A 22116-nucleotide genomic window follows, 5' to 3' on the forward strand; every position below is an offset into this window, starting at 1 on the left:
TCTCCTCATCTGTGCCACACATCGTAGAGGACTGACGAAGAAGAAAATAACAAAAATATTAAAGAATTGCGGATGTCGTGGTTCTCTTATGTTAGATCATTGAGTGATGTGACACAGGACACATTTAAATAAAAATACTACTATTATTAGATTCTGTATATTTTCCTTGACCTTCTTTCTCCCACATCAGATTATTTTTCAAGCATCATCACCATCTCGTGTGAGAAGAAGCTAAACTGGAACAACAGGAACCAGTTTATGCAAACATTAACTCCAGAGGGGGGTATATAGCCATTATTCCAGGAGCAGAAGAGATGCAGATTGATGACTACACAACAGCGAAAACAACCAGAAAATGTGTTAGCCGTTAGTCTTCCCTGTTTCCAGGTGTACCATCTTCATGTGCATATTAGCTTCAAAGTGTGTAACCCACCACTCTCCTGCCTGGTTGCTAGATCTCTCAGTAGACGTGTGCAGACTCTATCACAGGTAACTACCACACACTGCGTGCCTTCCTATACCTGCTTATTTTGACAGCTGATTCATGTTCTAGATTTTTTAAGATTAAGATAAACACAACTATGAATAGATATGAATACTGAGGGTAAGATTTCAGGGCAATCCACCCTAGATACACCAATCAGGCATAACATTATGACCAGGTGACTTGGATATCATTGACCATCTTGTAACAAAACAATGTTCTTCTAGGATACCTTTGTCCCTGGCATTCATGTGTATGTTCCTTAGACATGTAGCACCCACCTAGACCAGGTCAGGCACCCCCACCCACCCCATAGCAATGACACTCCTTGATGGCAGCAGCCATCCCCAGCAGGGTGCAGCCTGACACAGGCACACAGACAAAAACGATTTAGGAACAACTCAAAAAACATGAAAAACAGTACAAGGTGTTGACCTGGCCTCCAAATTCACTAGATCCCAAACTGGTCAAGTATCTGTGGGATGATCCACAGAGGCCCCTCCCCTCAACCCATAGGACCCAAAGGCCCCCACTAACAACATTCTGTTGCCAGACACCACAGGACACCCTCAGAAGACCCATGTCCATTCTCTGATGAGTCACAACTGTTTTGGAGGCACAAGGGAGATCTACATAATATTAAGAAGGTGGTCATATTGTTATGCCTGATTGGTGTAGATGCCTGCACAAAAATGACATTCAGAAACTAATGTGTTATGTATGTTTGGGTGCTTTGCATACTTTAACATTCAGTCTCAGTATGTAACTTTATTTTAGGCTTACAGTGTGAGGCTTTTTGTTTTTCCGGAGGGGAAATAAGCGTATGTCCACCTCTGATACAAATAAGGATATTGACTATAAGTAGAAAAACGCAGGTGGTAAAGTGGCTCCCTGCGATGCTGACGTTACCGTTACTGTCGCTGTCGGGGGTATTAATTCTGAAGTTCTAAGTAATTGCCAGATTCGGCCCGTAACAGTCTTTGCGTTCTCATGGTGTGATTTGAAATTGCTTTATCACACCTCACACTCTGAAGAGTGCTCCGTACCATGATTGCAAATACTGTAACTCTGGGTGTGTGTTCTGAGTGTCACTTTTAGAGAAAGTCATTATCTGCTCTCTACAAAAGGCCCACCCAAACAATGAGATTTTGCATCAGGGGAAGCCAGGCTGGCTTCCGGGCTTGCAGTCTTAAGAATTAGATTATGTTAGTAGTTTTAATGGGCAACAGTGTCAATGTAGGAATATAACAATTTCTGACTTTTTTTCATGTTGTTCATATTTTAGTTTTTTCTATAATTGAGCTCAGAGTGTGTCATTATTTTTGTAACCCCTCACAGTTACACTACCAAAGCTGCGCTATCCTAGCAGCACTATTTAAATTCAGTTAAATTGAGATATGGAGATTTGTTATTAATGCATATATGGAGGGAATTTTAATCCTTCCACTTTGAAAGAACCTGAACAAGAGCACTGTGAACGATAGTTGTCAGTGTAGTTAGTTGAAAAGAAAAGAATTTATCGTGCACAAATGTAAATCAGGTCCATGACAAAAAAAAAGAGTTCTGTTTTCCTACTGATTCATCAGTGATGTCTGTAGGTTTTTTTTTTTTTTTTTTTTTTTCACCTACAATACATCTGTTTATAGAGGAGGCAGTTCTGAAACAAAAGGTGCCACATAATATGTGACTCACTGCTGATTTTATTTTGCGGGGAAAGGAGAGAAGACTAGCACATCTCCATTATGCAGCTCGTGCTCAACAGATGAGATGGGAAGCCTATTTCAATAAATAACTGCTCTTTGTCTCTCTTGTCAAGTCATTTTGAAATAATACAATATGGAGTCGAGCGAGTCCAAAAACCGTGTGTGTTCATGTGGGCAGAATCTGAAGGGAGAATAAGAAAAGTATGAATCACTATGTTTATTTTCCCTCCTCTTTTAGCCTGATGAAATGCAAGCATGCGGTATTTCCAAATGTGTTTGCAAAAAAAAGAAAAAAAGAAAAAAGGTGTTTGCTGGCGGGCACAGTTTGGTTTAGAGAAATGACGCCAGAGACACTTTTAACGTGCATTTAAAGTGAGCTACCTACCTACTAATTTTAATCATTTCCCTTTAATCCTTTTACATTTTTATTTGCAAAATTCGAGTATGTGATCAGTGTTTTAAATCAGGTAATAACTGAAAAGTTACGATATGCAGTGTAGTTTTTTTTTTTTTATACAAATTATAAATGTTTACTGTGGCGGTTGTGAATGGCAAATAATGCATTTTTAATGTCACCTTTCTTATTAGCAAAAAGACAACATTCCCAATCACTAAGTGAAGCTACACGTCTGCTGTATGCAGTGAGTGAGAGAGAGAATATTTATTTCAAATTCAAATGAAAGCCCCAATGTTGTTCAAGGACACTAATTCTGCCTGGGAGAATTTGGTTTAAAATGGTGAATCTAGATCTAGATTATTTCCTCATGATGGAACGCTGTATCAGCGTGGAATCAAATAAAATGAACAACTTTAAACATAATGAAGGGATAATCAAAAGTGAAACCTGGGCGTTAATCTCTCAGCAACAGCCAGAGATATAATCTTTCATAAGCTAATTAGAACTAATTAAGATTGCTTTGGGCTGCTCTCAAAAATGGACTCACAGCAGCCCATTTGCAAGGATATGTTTTTTTCCCCCCCTGAAAATTAAAAGCACATCTAAGGGAAGTTAGAGGCTTTTCATCTCCCGCGGTTCAAAAAGGATACACATCTAGACTAGCAGACACTGACATTGGTCGCTCATTATTAAAGGAGTCAGCCGCTCATCAGTAATTGCCATCTACGCTGTGGTGTTTTTTTTTTTTTTTTTATCAAGTGCAATATCTGAAATGTTGCCGTTCAGACTTGCCTTTTTACAAGGTCCGATAACCTTAGCTTAGTCAGTGTGCCAGTTGACCTTCACTCCAACTTCACACAACTGAGATCAGGGTTATCAGACTGTCACATAATCTACTAAGCAGTTCAAAGATACAACAGTTTGCACATGTGCTGTAACTTTTCACAGTGCCGTAAGATCATTTATGGGAGACACAAGATGCTAGAAGTGAGGTAGAATAGAAGGTGTGTGTAAGGGATGTCCTGATTGGTATCGGGGCTGTTCCAGGTATTTTAAAACGATCAGGTCAGACTGGCACTGGGCCAAGCCCGATCTTTTGTAGTTATTTTGTTTTAAGTCTGCCATAAACCAATGCCACGTCACCTGCAGCGTCAAAACATCTCTGCGCTCTTCTGTTTTAATAGCAGCTAGCGGCGGTTAGCTAGCCTCAAAGCTGCCAATAATCAAATTGGACCCAAAATCACACGACTAAATGTGTCTGCTCTGTGAAAGTATTTTACTGTGGAAAATTAAGTCAGTCAGACAGAAATTTGTAAATTGTGCAATATTTTTTTGTTTTTTTTGCGAAGTGGTAGTAGATCGTCACTCTATACTACCAAGTACACTCAGGGAAAGGCGGCACCGGAACAGCAACAAACGCTGAATAACACTTTAAAAAGTTTTGTGGACGGCTTCAAGGCGACAAATATTACAGAGAGAGTTACAGAGTTTATGGTGTTGGATGATCAGCTCATTTCTGGAGTAGAGAACACGCATATTCATTGTTTATTGGAGCTTTTAGAGCTAAGGTACGAGCTACCCTCTCCTCGCTACATTAGCTTGGACAACGCTACTCTAGACGGCGCTGTTCCATTTGCACTGTGCACACGTGATCAAGGAGAATGCAAGTTGGAAAAGAAAGGCCTTTATGAATCTCCAGGGGAGGACATTTTGTTAATTTAAGATCGGATTGGGACTCGGATCTCCCAATAATGATTATTAAAAGATCGTGACAACTCTAGTGGACTGTTGCCCATAAAGAAATAAGGCGTGCATTGTGCAATATTCGGTATCGGCAAACAGGAGCAATAACAAAAAGGCATCACTCAGTTCTTCATTATATGGTAAAAAGAAGAAAATAAAAAAGAAACAAGCTGTTGAGCAGAAGAATAACAGCATACGAACAGCACCGCTTAAGGTCCTCATCATTAAAATGAACCATCAGGCTGCATGGTTCTGCTGGTCCAAGTATTCGTTGTTGCTGGGGAAAGGACCATCTTGACCTGCTGCGCCGCAATCTGCTTTTGCGTTTTGTTGTACAAATGGGGTACTGCTACCCCCACGTTCACGGCATGCTTTAGTTTCTGCTACAAGTTTTGTCATGCTACTTTAGTTTTAATAAACTTTACACAGCACAGGGGTCTCTTCCATGTTCACCGCCTCGCCATTTTCTCATCCCTGAAGTAGCTAGGCTACCTTTATTTGCTTTCATTTCCTCACTTTGAGCTGTTGCCAGTTTTTTGTGAATTGGCATAACTCAGACGTGCCGGCGACTCAAAGGAAACATCACTACAGAGGGAGAAATAATCATTTTTAGTGTTTTTGTTAGACGTTATTCTGGTCAAAAACTCAAATTAGTCAAATAAATGTAATGTACTGCTCAGCCCTACCCTCAGGAATTCTACTTTGAACACTTCCCATTCAGGGCAGGAACTGTATTGGAGTTGAGTTGTGCTGGAAAAGAGCTATCAACAGTTCAATTAAATAAATGTGATGACAGGAAAAAACAAGCCTCTGATCCCTAACCCTAACCAGTCTGTGTCACAATCTGTGGAAAGATAAAGATAGAAATAAAAAAAGAAGCATCTCGACTGCCAAATCCTGACAAGCTCACTATCCCAAGAATCTTGAGTTTGACTACATGGTGACAAAAAGAGAAATAAATGCTGCTGGTTTGCTTCAGTCTTATATATTTTTTTTCTTATGTGACCTTATCTCCCAGCAGTCCATTATGGAGGAAGAGTTCAAACAAACAAGCGAGCAGGCAAACAAAAGGGCTGTTGGCAATTCGTATCATCGGGGATTCAACAACTCTCTGTTGTAATTACCCAGCATTCAGCCACCTCTCTCCCCTGATCCGCCTATCCACTGCCACGACGAACGCTCGCTGCATAGTAATACTGAATCTGGGTCAGTACCGGGTATCGATAATGCCATATGCAGTTTAAATTAGTCTGGGTGGACGCTGATCAATAGTGCACAATTGTCAGGCCTTTACAGTCACCCCTGGCCCCTGCTGATGGACATTGATTCAGACTTAAGTGGACATAAAAGCCGACGGAGAAGAGCAATGGTATCTGGGGCGGGTAAACAAAACTCCCAGAGAATAAACATGGCAGGATGAGGAAGAGTCCGCGCATTTATCTGTCTTACACCAGCGTGTTCCATTATTATGAGAATCAAAGGAAAGCAGCAGCTGCGGGGATCGGCGGCGGGCAGCCTTCTCAGCCACGGCAGACGCACAAAAGAAGTGGGTGGCTTTGTTTAAGGGTTTTATAAATTCAGCTTATTTGTTGCCTTATCTGGCAAAGATGGATACAAATGCAGTGACAATCGGTGCATGTCAGTGGTGAGAGCCAGAATGAAATGACTGATACACGGTGGGAGTAAGTAATACCAGGAGTGAAGCGTATTATGCCTGCAGATTAACAACTAACTGTCAGTTCTGAAATATCACAGACCTCAGGGCTGTCCGTGTGCTCTTAATCATTCTACAAATCACATTTATGAAGAGACGGGTTAATAAAAAATGTGGTTTCTCTGCTGGGGTTCTTAAATTAATTATGTTGATTAAAGTCTCCTTGTCCTGTGGGGCCTGCACAATCTTTAGGTTGATAAAAAAAAAAAAAAAAAGATCCAATTGAACATTCAAGTGTTAGTTATCTGGCAGTTCAAAACAGATGGAGATGTTTCCTTCCATCTGTTTAATGTTCAGGTCTGACATTTACGCCTAAGGCGAGTTGGTCATGTTTATCAGTATGTTCAACAAGATTCCACTTACAGTTTACACAGCATGTTTCAGCTTATTTATGGTCACACTGGGACCATTTAGTTTCGGGAAAGGTTGTGGTTTGGTTTCGACTTCAGACACGTTTAATCACACTACTGACATGTTTTAAACACGACAGCCTCCAAAGCAGAAACCGACTGCAGGGCACTGTTTCGGGTTTGCTCTGAGATCATTGGCATGCCTGTCAGAACTCTCTCACACATACACGACCAACAGACACCCGGCTTATAAGGCAAGATCACCGAAGACCCTTCACACCTCCCCAACTCCGCATTTGAATGACTCCACTCTGGACGGCGGCTCCGCTGCCCCGACTGCAGAACTCAGAGGAGGAAGGCCGCCATCGTTCCCAAAGGTATCCTGCTCCTCAACACCCCCCAACCCCCTGCACACACACACTTAAGCGGAGTTTATACCTCTGCGGGACTTGGACACCGTAACCTACGCAACTATTCTGTTTGGCATTTGAATGTGTATACATGTCACGGTCCGACAGTGGAGCCACATGAAGCTGCGATGTTGATGACCCGTCCACACTTCCGCAAGACTCACTCGCATTTTCATTAAAGGCGTATTCACACCTGCCTTGTTTAGTTCGATTAAAACGAACTCAAGTTCGTTTCCTTGCTTGGTTCGGACCTTTTTGACTGGTGTGAATACAATCACTCGAACTCTGGTGCGGACCAAACAAGCGGACCGAGACCCAGCTGAGGAGGTGGTCTCGGAGCGGTTCCTACCGAACCCTGGTGCGGTTCCTTTATGGTGTGAAAGCAGCCCGACCTCGATCCGACCCGAGTTGCAAAAATCTACCTTTTTGGATTTGACGAGCTCCCGTAGTTTTCGCGCATCTATCTAGAAATCAAGAAGCGTCTGTGTCTGTCTGTCTGTAGCACGCATATCTCGTGAACCGTTGGCCCGATTGATTTGAAACTGGGCAGGTGTCTCGCTACGGGCACGAAGATGTGCACTGCTAAGTTTGACGTTGTTTGGATAAGAAATGTAAAATATATCGGTAAAATAGGTTTTCTCCGCTCTAATATTTCCAGTTGCCTGATGACAGTTCTAAATTATTGCGCTGGCTCAAACGCTAGATGGTAACCATGGCAACGGAGACTCAACGTTATTTTACAGTTTACAGACAAAACATGAGTGATTTGATCATCTATCTATAAATCAAGAATTTCTTTTAACTTATTTGGTGAGTTTGTGTCTGTCTGTCTGTGGCACGCTGATTTGAAACTGGGCAGGTGTCTCGCTACGGGCACAAAGATGTGCACTGCTAATACAATTAAAACCACCAGTAAAAACATTACAATTAATGTCTTTGTGGGGAGGAGACATGGGTCACGACAATGGTCACAACTGAAAAATCTTCTTCAGCTCCCACTATAGGAATACATACTTCCGACGGGCACTGCACTAGTTATGGGAAATGTAGGATAGCCCAGTGACACACACAACAGAGAGAGACACGTGAAGCAAACAAACGCAGGTAGGTTAGGTAGAGATGAGCCGTGGCTTAACCGAGCTCTGAGGAGACACGCTGCCTCCTAGATATCTGGGCAGATGTCCAGATATCTCAAATGCTGGAGAAAACACATAAAAATGCAGAAGTATATAAGATTTTTAGTAAACAAATGAGAGAGAGGGGATTCCAGCGCTCAGTTTATAAACCATATTGCTAGCATAATAACAAGTAGAGTACGCAAAGTCTCCATTGTAGCCTATTTACGTGGGACATTTGGCTTCCTTCTTTACCCCGCCTATACGTTTACCAACCAATGGCTGAACGACCTTAGCACATGTGTTTTTGTTTATAAATTCTGGTCCGGTACCAATTAATCACAGTGTGAAAGCGAACCGCACTAAAAAAAAAAAAAGAAAAAAAAAATTGGTCCGGACCAAAGCAAGTGAACTAACGGACCTTCCTGGTGTGAATACGCCCTTAGTTAACACTATGCTCTGCTCTACCTCCAGTAGTTCCAATGAAATGTTGGAAAATACACTGTACTTATTTATTTATTTTCCCAATTTTCATGGTCCTACAATACTGCTTCATGAAGCGGTAGGCATGGCAACTGGTAGTGATCATGATGTCACATCCCGTTTCTATAGCGTCAAATGAAGTACAACGAAACTTCTCAGAGAAATGGCCACATGTATTAGTATTATATTGACTACCTAACATGACTGAAACCATCCTTTGAAAACATTTATTTGGCCTGCATTTTAGTCTTTTAACTTGGCTTCACTTTAAAGGAGCTGTTCCGCCGCCTGTCTTTATATAGTCTATGGTACATACTGTATGGGTCATGCATGAACGGCAAACTGCTATAAAGATGGGCAGCTACATAGGATGTTTCATAATACCCGTCTCCAGCACACATTTTCATAAGAATGCATGCATCAATTTTTACTAAATAAACGTGGTATTTCAGTTTATCAAACCTACAATCTGATGTGTGCGCCACAAGGAAACATGTTCAAAAATATTCAAGATAGAGCTGGAGGTTTTCTGACTGCTGGCTGCTGGTATTACTCATTTAACCAGTCCAACCCAGTAGGAGATATTCCTTCATGAATCAAATCTGGCAAACAGAAACCTGACAATTGGCAATACCATTTATATTGCAAACATGACTCATTTCTTTATCTGTTTTTACTATGCCAAAGCTTTACCCTTTGACGGGTGAACAATTTGTTCTTGTTTTTTATATTTATTTTTATTTATTACTATTGTCTGAACTCCATATCCCCTGTGCCCTGAGGCACCACTATCACCTTGAAGGATTGATTATGATATGGTGGCATACTCAGTGCCTCAGGGTCATTGGATCCAACCATAAAGAGTAAGCTGTCATTCTGGACATTGAGATTGGTAGTGTGGATGGTCCGGAGGACCAACGTGTGCAGACAGCTGATAATGTCATCAGTGGACTAAATCTTTTGTAAGGTCAGGGAATATTCCCAAATCATTCATTTTAAACAAACACAGTATAACTAGATTCTAGCCTTAAACCTAATTAAACATAATAAATTACAATTCAAAACAGGACAACATTTCCCATAAACCTTGTTGGTCTTGTCGAAACTGATGTCCATATCTGACACAATGCTTTAAAATATGAAATACACATGAAGTCTGTCAATCCTCTGATTAATGCTCTATTTTATGTTAATATAAGCACCGTCTGGTCTTATTTCACTGTGATATGTGGTACTAAGTACACCATAACACCCTCCTGCACCCGCAAGATTCTGTGTTCTGTTATTCACATTAAATTTACTATTTTGCGATCAGTAAAGTGTTTTAAATACCTTTTGAAGCGACTGCAATAGAACTATATTACATGAAGTGTATCATATGACTGGGAAACATATCCTATACATAGCGCCTATACAGCCACCTAGCAGTTATACTGAAACAATGCCATTAACGTGGAGAAAAAAGGTATGCACAACATGGAACGGAAACAAAGAGAACATCTTAGAGCCATTGTCATTATCAAGAGACATTTAACTACTGAGTTCTAACGCCAGTTGTGGTATTCTTTCGGGTCTGCACCAATGTAAACCTATCTAGTGTAATAGCTTGCTGCCTGTTTATTGTTGCTTCTACTTCAATGGGAAGACACTAAATGCTTTGTGGCTTTAACTCGTGAACTCTGTAGCCAGTTTGCTTCACCCAACTGCTGCTAATAAAACTCTGTTACTCTGCTTAATTCTAGATGTTGGGTATTTATTTAGTGGCAAGTAGTAGTAGTAGTAGTACTAGTAGTAGTAGTAGTAGTAGTATAATGGCTTACTGTTAATTTATCTATGCTCTGCGGCATGCCTGTCTGACAAATATCTGCACGTGTGCAACCCTTGCATTCAAAGGGGTTGTAACAGTAACCCATTGTTCGAGACTGCTTTGTTTACGTCTGTGTTGTGTTTATTGAGGACATAGTGACCACATGACAGAGATGTATGGCATCCCCCAGAGGGCATTACATCCATCTGCCAAAACTTCCCAAATGGGATGTGTCTCTGAGACTCTTATGCAAGGTTCCCAAAGTCTTTCGTCTTAGCTTTTGGTTTGAGGACCTGTTATTGACTGGAGTTATTTACTTATTGTTTTGTTGTTTTGTTTTTCCCCAAGATGGCACTTTTAAAAAATAGCCCAGGGCTTAAGGTGTTCCTTTACTCATCCCTGAAAATTACCTTACCACGAGTCGCTTGTGAAGCACGCAATACTGTATGCGTACATCGTAACCGCTACAATCATGATTTAGAATTCCAGAGTACAACCCAGATACGCTCATCATACCCTTACTCACATCAGCTGTCAACTTCTGAATTGTTTTCCCGAGTCCTAAATGTCTCATCAGTTGCATCCTGCAGCGAGTGATGAAGCGCGCCTCACTTCACTATGCTCCATTTTTAAGAATGAACAATGGCTAACCGCAGAGCAGCTGACAAGAAGCGCTTTAGAGCTTGGTTTCATGTGACAGCTAACTTTACTAAATGCAAAGCATGTTAAAAAATGACTTCCTGAAAGGTAGATGACACCTAAAAAAAAAAAAGACAAAATGTTTGCTTCAGTAAAAGAGGATGCTTTTTGACACAATGCAGTCACGCACTTTCAGAAGCACGCCAGTGTGCGTGTGGTCATTTTTTTTTTTTGCTTTTGTTTCCAGGTGAGCCCATCACACTTTTCACTACCAACTAAAATCAGCAGATGCTATGATGTAGCATTACTTGGAAGTGACACAATATTCAGTTTTTGTTTCTTCAGCTGCTGCCTTCAGCTATACACCAGTCAGGCACAACATTATGACCACCTTCCTAATATTGTGTAGGTCTCCCTTGTGCCTCCAAAACAGTTGGGACTCATCAGAGAATGGACATGGACCTTCTGAGGGTGTCCTGTGGTGTCTGGCAACAGAATGTTGTTAGTGGGGGCCTTTGGGTCCTGTGAGTTCAGGGGAGGGGCCTCTGTGGATCATCCCACAGATACTTGATCAGTTTGAGATCTAGGAAATTTGGAGGCCAGGTCAACACCTTAGACTGTTTTTAGTGTTTTTTGAGTTGTTCCTAAACCATTTTGTGGCTCCTGCCATCAAGGAGTGCCATTGCTATGGGGTGGGGGTGCCTGGTCTGGTCTAGGTGGGTGCTACATGTCTAAGTAACATCCACACGAATGACAGGTCCAAACGTTTCCCCAGCAGAACAATGAATTGTCGCAAGACGGTCAATGTTTTACCACTTCACTCAGTCAGTGGTTTTAATGTTGTGGCTGATCAGTGTAGTTCCATTCTTGTTCGCACCAGCTAAATGTAAAAACTCAATGAGCAAAGAAAACAAAAGGAAAACAAGAAAATAAGGGAGTTTCTCTAAAAAATTATTTTATCAGGTAATCACCATTTTGGTGCAGATCACTGAAGTACTATCGAGGTAGAATATAACATATCCTTTTCAACATTGTTCAATGAGGGTTATTTGAAAGATCTTTACAGATATTGTCTCGTATGAAAGGGTAATTTGAATCCAATTGCAAAAAAAAAGATGACATAAGGAATATGTTTCATCTTTTCTCACAGAACAAAGTGATGCGGTCTCCGTATTGTAGTTGGTGGTAAGCTATGGAGTAGGCAGATTTGACTTGTGTAACCAAAACAAAAAGAAAGCGAGAGAGAGAGAGGCCACTCAAGATTTAAAACCGCTACTAAACGTTGCCGCAATCTTCCAATTTATGAACTGATATAAACATAAATATGTCAAACCTGATCACTTCTGTGGCGCGGTGTTAAAGCAGCTGGGCCCATCAGAACGGCATCCATAACAACCCCACATTAAAATGGAGGTCAGAACACACGGGGTGATGTCCTGTTTTTATTTTCATAGTTTTATATCAATCTGAATCATAACAACGTAAGGTTTTCTCCCGTCTGGCTGTCTGGAGGGGGGCTCTTTTAAAAAAAAAAAAAAAAAAAAAAACCCAAAAGCATTATACGTAATATACAACCACCTATGCCGCTGAAATTACCGTTAGCGCGTCCTCTCAGGCAAGGGTGAACTCCAGCGCGGAATTTACATGCAGTGCTGCAAGATGGAATCATCATATCTCCACAGATGTCAATTTTTTTTCAAGAAGCAGCAAAGGCAGCCTTGACAGCTTGACAACCATGAATTTTTCTGTCAATCCTGAGAGTTTTTGAAAGCCCAACGGGTCAAAGAACTTCCCGAATCCACAAAGGGCCCCCGCAAGTCCGGAAGCTCGACTCACATCTTCTGGAGCAACAATGATGTATTCTTTAACCTGACTGTGTGGACTCCTTGTCCTGCATGGCCACAGCCGACCAGAGTCAGCCGGGCAAACTTTAATTTATTTCAGTGTTATCTACACAAGGCATAAGAACGATGTGGGAGAGGAAGGCGAGTATGTGTATGTGCTCTTAACTCGTACTGCTACAGAAATGAAAAGACTGGCTATAGCAGAAGGTTCAAAAACATTGCACAGAAATATACAGTAATTACATTTGTTTAAAGCTAAATAGAATTTACTCTAAAGTGTTTTCTTATTGCTGCTATAAATAAGTAGGATGCCGTTATCTCGAGCAGTTCAATATTTTGAATTGTACAGTATGTTCCCGTCCTACACTGCGAGTGGGAATGTGATCTGCTCCTAGTGATAACATTGCACCAGCATTTGAGCAAATGCTGCCTTTCTTCAATGGCAAACATTGTTCGCAGCACTAAAAGGATCAAAACACTGGGTCAATATTCATCTAGTTGTAAATGTGGTTATGCTATTCCAGTAGGAATGGCATTTATGTGGATTTCTTGGTTTTGATGGCCCAGCCAAGAATGTGCACGCTGGCGGAAAGCTTATTTTCATACGATCAGATGTATTTGGGAGACAGAAACAGCCCAGTTTTCACTCATTACAGCATACAACAACTCTGTTTCAGATCATAAATATTAATAAAACACAGATTCACCCTTCAACCCTCCGGGTTGGGATAAAATGGGGCACTGGTGCCAGTGGCAGATGTTCCAGTTTGAGTTTTTTCTGATATTGCCGATCTCCTGGATTTTCACCTCAAGAGTTTGTTCAGAACGGTGCGAAAAACTAATCAATCCACCGAGCGGCGCTCCTGCGAACCTAATCACCGTGTTAATGTGGGATATCTTGGTACGCTAACTCAGATAGCCACATCACAACTGTGCTAAGCACTAAAGCAGCTGGACAACATGTTGTTTGGACAGTATGAAGTAGTTTCAAACTGGTTTCATGAACACGGACAATAAAGAGTTGAGTAGACTTCAACTGCTTCCCCAGATCAAGCAGAACCCCTCTGGGTTGAGAGTAACAGTATCTCAGGTTCCGTATAAAGTAAAACCTCTCTGCAGTAGACAGTAGTATTAGTAGTAGGCTAGTAGTAGAAGTGTTTACTAGATTGTTTCCATTTATCAGTTCAACCCCCTAGGAAGTCAAGGCAACAACTTAAGGACTAATGAAGGATAAAATTGACTCCTCACAACCATCTGCTCCAGTATATTACGCACATTTAATTTTATGCGCACCGAGTCCAGATTAGATAGCAGATGAATTACAACACTTACACCCTGCATGATACACAAAGTGCACTCATAAAAACATTGGCACAAGGGTTCAATTATCAATTCCCTTGTCTTTTAAGATATGCTCCCGACAAGTTCCCGTCTCCATGGAGAACATGGCCATTTGCACTCTCGCGTTGGTGACCCCATGGCATTGCAGTTTGCAGGAACGTCTTGATCGCTAGTTATCTTGCTGTACCAACGGGGGGGGGGGGGGGGGGGGGGGGGGGGGGGGGCTTGATATGAGAGTCTGTGAGAACTATGTGGGTGGTTTAAAGTCCATGCAGATATGTTCCCAAACGGGCGGATCAACAGTGCCCCATTGTTGCCCGATTGCCCACATGATTGTACAACTGACAATTGACCTGATTGTAAAATTGGCACAATGACCAATATCTTCTTGGACTCTTATCATTTTGGCTTCACTGCCGTTCTCACATAACTTCCTCCGACCACCCTTGTTAAAAATGGATTTAAAACCACCATCTTTGTGTTTTTTTTAACAGTAGAAGCTTTGACAGAGACTATTTATTACAGGAAGCTGTATCTAACATGTAAGATTTATTTACGCTCAATAGCTGACGCAAGGCACTGAGCTCAACACAAATGTATCCACTGTTTTCAGTGTCTCAGTACGCCGTCCTTGCCGTTAAACAGGATCAGTTACATGTCTTTTTTAAAAATTAAGAGGCATGTAATACTGATGCCGGCTGATTTAGTGAGATGTCAGATAAATACAAAACAGAGCTTGAGGCTTGAATGCCAAAGTGAAGTCAGTCGACACTGATGTTTCTATGCTAGTCTGGTCATAAGAGAGAAGTCTGCTTTATTTTTTCATGAGGTGGTTGTGTAACCGCAGACAGACAGACAGACAGCTGACAGCAGCTGTAAAATAGAGGAGAACCTGTGGGGAGAGACGACCAAAGAAAGACATTTTACAACCTGTGCTTAAAATGTTGCATTAGTGGCGCCCTCATTCATATGCAACACATCCTGCATCCTCCAATTGCAGTGTGTTAACTCTTCCTCTCTTTGACCTAGCACTGCCAGCCATGTATTTATCTCTTTGAACCATTACCACTCTCTGTGCCCCATAACTGCGGGATTCCACTGAATGTTTCCCCGACTCCTATTCCCCAGTGCATTTACCTATCTGCTGCAGAATTTCAGAATAAAAGGCTGCTTTGCAAGCTGTGCAGGGTTTTCTGTTTCCTTGGAAATGGTTAAGATTAAGGAAGATGGATATGATTCTGGTAAATTGCCGTGTTTATGAGCTCTGGAGTAGCTGTTATCATTCAGGAGCCCCCCCGACTATGGTCATAATTGAATTGCTACCCCTGTCATGTGCATGGTTTATCTGCCTGTGGGGAAACACAGCTCTGACATCCATTTTGCTACATCCCACTTGCCATTGTCTGATTGTGGGATTAAATTAAGACATAATTAAATTATGATTGCCGGTGTACTAAACTCACAAACCCCAGCAAACATGCTCACGCAGACACGCAGGAAGGACTCCTGAGTGGTTTCACTTCGGCAATTAAGACTTATTTCACCCCTGAAACATTTAAAAATAATGTCTTCGGTAGACATTATTTTACTAGACAAGCTGTGCATTACAGGACAAAGAAACGCCAACTGAAATTAAGTTTAAAATAATATGGGTCTAAATACACCGCTCAGCCACATTAAAACCGCTGACAAAAGTAAATAACACTGACCCTCTTGTGACAATACAGTGTTCTGCTGGGAAAGTTTTGGACCTGGCATTTGTGTGGATGTTACTCAGACGCCCACCTAGACCAGACCAGGCACACGCATAAAAAACAGTTTAAGAACAACTCAAAAAACATGAAAAACAGCACAAGGTGTTGACCTGGCCTCCAAATTCACTAGATCCCAAACTGATCAAGTATCTGTGGGATGATCCACAGAGGCTCCTCTCCTCAAACCATAGGAGCCAAAGGCCCCCACTAACAACATTCTGTTGCCAGACACCACAGGACACCCTCAGAAGGCCCATGTCCATTCTCTGATGAGTCACAACTGTTTTGGAGGCACAAAGGAGACCTGCACAATATTAGGCAGGTGGTCATAATGTTATGCTTAATCTGTGTATGTTTCTATTAAAAAGGAGTCCGCTCATTTCCATTTTTAATATCAAAAATGAGACCCACGAGCCTTAGGATTTCTGATGTTTGCATTTGAAGGCAACATTTAGCTAAAGAGGAAAGAGTTTTGTAATCCTGACAAGAGCTAAAAACAGGAAAACAGTGGAATTTTATAGACGTTAAAAATAGTGTTTGCAGTGCTCCTTTTTTCCGAATAAATTTAACGTAGTTACCATATTCAGTTCTTCTGCTCAACTCCACAAGGTAAAGTGTCATGTGCCAGCAGGTTAGTCAGACCTAACTCCTCTACTGTGTTCACATTAGAATCTTCCATGAAGTTAAAAAGCTGATTTCAAATTTGTCAGTCTCCTTATTTTCTCCCTACGTCAGTCATTGATGTCAAAGTTACGGTATATTTTCATTTAAAATATTAAAACACGCTGACGGAGAGAACATGATCTGACACAGCTTCATGCCACAAACCCACAGCAGAAAAAAAATAAAAAATAAAAAGTTCAGAAGCAATCAAAATCTCATGCTGGCTGAGAAATTAAAGCTTCTTCAGAGGTCTTGAATAGTACATTGATTTATTTTCCAGATTCCACACAAGCAAGCGAGCTAGCACGTACACTAAGGTCTGAAAATCTATTCAAGCGTCAGTAAAAGAGGAGGACAATATTCGACATATACCATTCATTGCAACACAATCCAACAATGATATATAACATTATTCTTTTTTTCTCTAAGAGGTCAGTTTGGGTAAAAATGGTTACTTTCAGTGCTTAAAAACAACACGCTACCACTTCCCCGCAGTCTAACGCGCAAGTGAAAGAGAAGATCCACTTACAGCAGAAATTTGGTAAATCCTGTTAAAACAGTCGCAGAGATGCAGTATGTAACAGGAAGTTACATAAGTAACTGGAAGACAGGCCAAAATAAAAATGGACTAATTTTGGTCTGCCAAAGATAGTTTAAGATATAAAGAAGCATCACGTCGTGACACTGTGGAACAACGATGTGTTTCTGTTGCCGCAGCAACTCCAGCGGAGTGAGATGTCTCCTCTATATTGTAGCTGAATGCCTGATGTTAGTTTCAGAGGTACTTTATGGCAGTTAAATATTATTTTTCAGATCATATTAATAATTTACGTTCATAAAATGAATAGCCACCAGGGGGAGCTCTACTTGCTTAGGCTTCACTTTTGAGGAGCAGTTCCACCACCCGTCTTTATACTGTCTATGGACTTAATCATCATGAACAGAAGTATCAGATTTGACTGGGTCCAGGGAAACTTGTTTGGGACACCCTCGTCACATCAAATGACACAACGTGAAACCCTCAGGGTTTGTAGCAGTAAAATGTAAAGTAAACAGCTATTTAAAGGTTAACTCATGCATTGTTCCATATGTCCAAGATATCAGTATGACACATTGTCAAATCTGCGAACTTCAATGTCGTCAGCCGCATTTAGCAAAGACAGAGTACAAAAGCAAGACGTGTGATAGGCTGTCAGCTTCCATTTGGTGATCTGAAGAACTCCAAAACATTGTCCCTGAGGCATACCGTGAAGCATTTAAAAAGATTAATATCACATTCAGTAAAGCAGTCATTTTTTTCACAACTACGTATAAAAAAAATAAAAAAATAAATCTCATCTGGGTTGATGTCGGCGATCAAAACATAAATACACTGATCTTCGGGCATGTTTTAAACACATGAAGAATCACCTCTATTCTAAACAACACAAGCTTAATTGTCACAGATCAGAGCCCTTTCATCTCCAGTGACTGCGCTATGATTAATATTCCCCGCTCCAAGCTTTTATTACTGTCGGTATTCTTGGCTGCCGATCAAAATAAAATTAAAAAAAAAAAAAATGGGCTACATGTTTTTAATTTCTGAGGCGTGTTTGGCGTGGAGCCTAAAATGACAAATGGATTTACAGATGTTTCCAATTCCATTTTATTTCACTATATATCATTATCTCAACACAAAAAAAATAACAAAGGCCTAATTGAAAACCTTTAATCTTGTTTAGGCTTTTCATTCATATGTGGATCACTATATACAATAAATTGGATCCTTACTTATTTCTAAGTAACTTAGTCACTACAAATCATTACTTTTTAGCAAAACATGTTTGATTTCTTTTGGATATGGTGACAATGTGAAAGGGAATGCACCTCATTTTATTTTATTTTTTTAAATGTCAAGTTGGGACTTTTCTTTTTGACATATTAAAAGCAACTGTGAGGTGAAGGACTGTGGGATTTGAATGCTGTGTATGCCCTGCATCCACCCCGAACAGCTCCTGACAGTTTAATGCGGTTCATAAAAGCGGCACTTCAGTCATTCAAAGAAACCCCCTGAAAAGGAAACAATAAAACTGCACCGAAGGATAAATCAATGATTTGATTAGCCTTTGCTTTTCATGAATTTAAGATATGTTTATACAATGTGTCGCAAAAGCTGCTGTCAAACCACGCAAGGAATGCCTGAATTAACTTTTGTTAAATAAATAAATAAATCCACACTAAGCTGTCTTTAGGCAATCAACAAAATTCATGATTTGACAGTCAACGTCTGCTACCTCCTTCATATTGAAATTCAGGTTTTCAGAAGTGTAAGAGAGTAGCTCAGCATCAGCAGTGGCCTAAAAAGCCATTTGTTCACCCCGGTAAAAGCACAGAAGTCTATTTTTAACGGAGCTTTGTCTGGCTGATCCCGGTCCGCTTAAAACAAAAAGAGCACACGAAAAGGTTAATCTCTCTAATATTATTTACATGTCGAATGAGGGGGCTGCGGCAGATTCAGTACTATGCAACTTAGTGTGTTGCTTTAGGGCAGGGGGAGTCCAATATGCGGCCAATATGACCTGCTGGATGAATTTGCAAAGTGCATAAAAAGAAAAAAAAACTACAATTATTCAATAAAATTCTAAAATTTCTAATTTGTCCACTAGGGGTCGCTTTTTTTACGTAAGAATTGCAGACATAACGCAGCACTGAGACCCAAAACTAAACAGCAGATGGCAGCAATGAGTCAAAATTGCACTTATTTTTCCTGACAAATTTCAAGTTTTTCATAAAATGCTTTGTAAAAGGATAGTTCATTAAATGTAAACAATTTCTTGATGTACTGCTTTGCATTAAAACAAAGGGAAAAATCTGTAGCTGTCGTTACTCATATGTTGTTTTGCTATTCTGTTTCTGATCAGGCCTGTATGTGGCCCCTGAACTAAAATGAGTTTGACGCCCCTGTTTTAGGACTTCTAAAAAGAAACATGTGTCAGGAGTTTTGAAGGTAGTGCCGTCAGTCACAGCAGCAACATTTCAGACAATTCCATGGCAAACAAAAAAAACTGCACTCCAATTAACACTTTAATTTGGTCTAACGTGTTTCACTGCTAGTGCGTACGAAGAGCCACAGAGAAGCGTCCAGGCCGGAAGACAACCAGGCTGTCACGAGTGTTTTAGTTAAAATGAAGAATAACATCTTCTCGCCGGAAGGATCCCTATTTTATGATAAATTAGTCAACTTAGTATGTACAGTAAAGGTTGGCAAGCGTAATCATCCGCGCATCACAACAAGTCATCTGAGCAAAGTAAAATTTAAAGACTCATTAAAGAATCAAACATGCACAGGAAGAATAAAATTTTAAAAAATGGGTGCGCAACATGCCCTTGGGCTGGCACAAAGACTGAAAGTAGTCACCATACACTAAAGCGCAGCTCTTCAGTAGGCAGTTTGCCAAATGCATTAGCAACCGCAGCTGGTAGTGTGATGTTTTCTGCCCGTGAGCTTGGAAGAGGCACAGATTTCTCTCCATTTCCAAATTATACAAATCACTTTAGTTAGAAATATTATATGGTAGATTTAGTGCTCACGTTGCCCCTGCCACTCTTCTGAGAATAATCAGCTGGCCCCAAATTAAATGATTTCTGACAATAACACACGGGGAATGATGCCTTGTCTGATTCCACAATCATTACAGAGGGTTCAGGAGGGAGCGATGGGTTAATTAAGGCTCTGGGGAAACAGGTAAACGCCGCGAATCTGCTTGACACAATGAACATTCGAAGGTAACTTCAGATGCCCTCGTCTGCAGTAATTTCACAGAGGATTGTCTCCACATGCTAATTCTACCCTTTAATACTTCTCCCTCAGTTTCATCCCTCTCTTTTAATAAGCTTGAAATTAAAACGGCAGCACACGCTGGCCCATTTTACAGGAGAAATGATAAGACCCCAACAATCTGAGGGAAAACGAGTCAGGGGGTTACATCAAACAACAGCCATATCAAAGCAGAAGGTATAAAGGCGCATGCTGTGGGTGTGAGGACTGAACCGGAGGTTAACTACATGCCGATTTCGAATCTCTTCCTGCGCTAAATAACTATTTTATTACATTTCTGTTTCACTCCGGTAATGGTATCTTCACACGTAGAGCTTGCGTCTCCCGCTACCAGGGACTACATTCATTTTTAAACGGCGCAGTGCAGACACATTCAAACAGCACAGATAGAATATGGAGAAAAACATGTGACTGACCAAGAGAACACAAGAAGCATATCCAACTCAATTCATAAATTTATTGGTTTGGATGTTTAATACATTATTATTAAATATTTTACAGTATAAAATAACTCTCTTCTGCATTTTCTTACCTAATGGGCAACAACGGAGACATGTGGTACTACTTCCCCTTAAACCAGGTCAATGGTGCAAAGAAGGTGCACAATACAATAAGACAGTGCCATCATTTGTCCAATTTTTCTTCTTTTTCCTTATGTTTTCCTTATGTATGTGGACTGCCAAGAGTGAAAAAGGCCCCATCTGGTGGTGACTATTTCTGTCTCCACCTGCACTCTGCCTCACCCCCAGCAACCTCTGGACCAGTCCCGATCGACTTTGATGTGCCTTCTTTACAGCAGCTCTCCGAGGAGTAAAAAGAGCTCTTCCATATTAAGGACTTTTACACTCTCAGGACATCCTCTTTGTCAGCTGTCATGTGGTATCAGAGGGACTATTAAGCCTCTGCTGTGTCCATTGTTCAACGTGTGCTAAGCTAATGAGCCACATGCTCCGTTAGCGCTGTGGCTACCTTGGTGATTTTTCCAAGACAGAAAAGTGCATTTAGCACTTCAGCCAAGCATGCCCATCGCCAATGTCTCAGCAGCACCAACAGCCATCAGCAAGAATAGTTTGCACATATTTTTACAGATAGTAGAGAGCAGTGGTACACTGTAAATGAGCCCATATTTATTCTTTAAATGTTTCAGCAATAGTTGTTGCTAATAGCATAATTAGCTCATAAGCACACTATTTTCCTCTCTTTGCGCAGCTCTGCCATTAGATATTTATGTTCCCTTTATAGAAAACCAGAGATTCACCAGACAACAACAACAACAAAAAAAAAAGGGTTCATTGGAAAACACATTTTCTGGACATGAAACAGTATGTTAATGACTATGTTTGAATAAAAGTTTAATAGGGACAACTCTGCTGATCTGATCTAGTGGTCAACTAAAGGATTAATCGACTGCACAGAAATCAGTCAATAGGTTAGTCGATAGGTTAATGTGCATAGATACATTTAAAATGTTGTAATGCATCATATATGTATATATATATACTGGAGATACACCGATCAGGCATAACATTATGACCATCTTCCTAATATTGTGTAGGTCTCCCTTGTGCCTCCAAAACAGTTGTGACTCATCAGAGAATGGACATGGGCCTTCTGAGGGTGTCCTGTGGTGTCTGGCAACAGAATGTTGTTAGTGGGGGCCTTTGGGTGCTATGGGTTGAGGAGAGGGGCCTCTGTGGATCATCCCACAGATGCTTGATCAGTTTGGGATCTAGTGAATTTGGAGGCCAGGTAAACACCTTGTGCTGTTCTTCATGTTTTTTTGAGTTATTCCTAAACCATTTTGTGTCTGTGTCAGGCTGCATCCTGCTGGGGATGGCTACTGCCATCAAGG

The 22116-nt window shown here is 40.9% G+C and overlaps 1 protein-coding gene across 2 annotated transcripts in view; it reads right to left on the reverse strand.

Annotated features, from left to right (window-relative positions):
* ntm (neurotrimin) overlaps nucleotides 1–22116 on the reverse strand; it is a gene marked incomplete at its 5' end in the record, with an annotated part of 356763 nt that overhangs the window by 62544 nt on the left and 272103 nt on the right. The gene's annotated exons all lie outside the window — the stretch shown is intronic.

This window comes from Chelon labrosus (assembly GCF_963514085.1).
Source record: "Chelon labrosus genome assembly, chromosome: 17".
Lineage (NCBI taxonomy): Eukaryota > Metazoa > Chordata > Actinopteri > Mugiliformes > Mugilidae > Chelon > Chelon labrosus.